The 2575-nt window shown below is 39.1% G+C and overlaps 1 long non-coding RNA gene across 1 annotated transcript in view; it reads right to left on the bottom strand.

Moving 5' to 3' along the window:
- Positions 793–2575, bottom strand: part of LOC107638005 — a 9007-nt gene continuing 7224 nt past the window's right edge. The window contains exon 3 of the long non-coding RNA XR_001619680.2: positions 793–970. This is a non-coding gene — a long non-coding RNA (uncharacterized LOC107638005). The remainder of the gene's footprint in view (positions 971–2575) is intronic.

The following is a 2575-nucleotide window of genomic DNA, read 5'->3' as shown; positions in this document are numbered from 1 at the left end:
TCACTCGAGCACACAAACATTTTCCTAGACCCAAGTAATCTAGCTCTACACCAATTCTTGCACTTCAACCTTGAGCTCTTAACCTTAATGGAACTTGATTTACAATGCCTACTATTAACCATCTCCTTTTTGCTCTTGAATCCGCAAAGAGCTCTAAGTTGCCCATCCATCTCAAGCAAACCATATTCAAGCGGGAAAGTAAAGCTTAGGGATAAGAGATTTACCCACTTGAATGAAAAAAATGGATGGTTGCTTAGTGAGAGAGGCTCCAACTGGCTTTGGTAGGGTGATTGCAACTCCCTTTGGCTCTTCCTTGATAACTTTCACCTCTTGACAAGCTTCTTTAACTTCAATCTCTTCCTCACCAGATTCTTCTAATTCTTCCCCATCACTCAAGTCATAAGTTGGAGGTTGAGTGAGGTCTACCTCAACATCAAATTTATAATACCCTACTACACAGAGTTTTACGCTTAAGTCCTAGAATAGAGGTAGTGTGGTATTACGGACATCTAAACAGCAAAATAAATACATAATAGAGAAGAAGATAATATACTAGGAGCCTTGAAACAAAACGGGTAAGCAAAAATTGCAAAATGAAAAGCGCAACAATCAAAAGAAAGGATTACTTGCGTGCTAAGAAACCTAATAGGAACATGATAAAAAGAAGCAAAAGGATAAAGGAAAGCCAAGGAAATAGCATAACTAGCCCCTGACTCAGCCTGCGAAGCTAAGGCTGGCCGGAGGATACATATAAACATATATACATACATAAGTGTCCCTAAAATACACCAAAATACCAAAGTAAACTCCTATCTCTCCCTCAACCTCTAAGAAGAGCAGCGTACATAAGTTACTTGGAGAGTAAGCTAAACATATATATACATATGTACAAACAGAAACCAAAATACACCCAAGGACTACTTCGCTTCCTAGGATCCAGACGTCTAGCGAGGAGCCTCTCGACCTGCATCTGAAAAATAACAATACAATATGGAATGAGAACCGGAGGTTCTCAGCATGGTAAAAGTTCCACGCGTATAATAAATAAGGTTCTGAGAATGGCATAGGCAATCCTAGAACTCCGTTATTCAGTTATCCAACTTAAGTACTAAACAGAATCCATAAACAGGGGTAGGTCTTCTAAATCTACCTAACTTACTCAAGTTCAATCTTAACCTAACATCAAACCATTTTTCCGTTTCCTCCATTCCTCCATCACTCATAATGCTACAGAAACAAGCAACCAGACAAGTTCACGCACAAATAATGAGCAGATAGTACAAATAGCAAGTATAACAGATAGCAGGTGATATATATCAGTTAGGCATACCCAGGAAATGCAAAGTAACCAATACAAACAAATACATATGATGCATGCCTGTCCTATGGCTGATGGGGCCCATCTGTCGGTTATCCAACCAACCCGACAAGTCTGAAAACCTTAGACTGTCCCCCGCCACGCATCCCCAAGAGTCTATGCATAGAGTTCACATTTAATTATCATATAATCACTCAATGAGGATAATCCATACCCGGGAATTTATACGTGCCCGGTCACCCTTACAACGTAGGGTAAACAGAGTATCGAGATTCAACCTGGAACACGTGGGGGCAAGCCACGGTTTTTACCCAAGAAAACTCATATCTCAGATATCATTATTCATAAGCCATGGCAATTATCATCATTACATCATCAAATATTAAGCCTTAACGTTAAACTTCATTAACATTCTTATTTTCTCCATAAAAGCCACCGTTTACAACTTTCTTCACCGTCAAGTTATCTTGTTTTCCTAGCTTCTTTTATCTACTGGACCTAAAACCATACTTTAAGCCTTAAAGGGAAGAAAATAGAGGTTTAGAAGTGGAAAATTGGTTTAAAAATGGCCAAAACCGATTTTTGCAGCAGGCAGCATCCACACGTACGCGTAGGCCATGCGCACACGTGGGGTGAACATCAAGTCACGCGTACGCGTGAACATGCTCACATGCGTACGTGAGGCACGGAAAACTTGTTTCTCAACAAATCTCCCTTCGGCAAGTGTACCGAATTTGTCGTCAAGTAAAAACTCACAATAGAGTGAGGTCGAATCCCATAGGGATTGATTGATCAAGCAACTTTAATTAGAAGAATGTTCTAGTTGAGCGAATCCAGAATTCGGGTTGAGAGTTGCAAAAAATAAAATGGCGGGAATGTAAATAACAGAAAAGTAAATGCTAAAATTAAACATGAGAAGAGATGAAGTATGGTCACTGATTATACCACATGCATTTCCCAAATCAAGTATTGAGAGGGTTATAGTTACATATCCATCCAAACCCAATTTGGTCCAACATGAGAAAGCATTTCTAGCTTGATCTCTTCATTCCTCTTTCAAGGTTCAAAAGAGATCCAAGTTTGAATAGCTTCTTTTCCAAGATAACTACTCAATGGGATGAAGATCGAAAGCTTTCAAGTAAAATCAAGAGAAAAGATAGCAGAAGAATAATGAAAATTAGTATTGATCCATCAAATTACAACAGAGCTCCCTAACCCAATGAAAGGGGTTTAGTTGTTCATAGCTCTTGAAAATGA

This window comes from Arachis ipaensis, chromosome B04 (genome assembly GCF_000816755.2).
Source record: "Arachis ipaensis cultivar K30076 chromosome B04, Araip1.1, whole genome shotgun sequence".
NCBI lineage: Eukaryota > Viridiplantae > Streptophyta > Magnoliopsida > Fabales > Fabaceae > Arachis > Arachis ipaensis.
The sequence above is the reverse complement of the archived record's forward strand: the minus strand, read 5'-3'. Positions and strand labels throughout refer to the sequence as shown.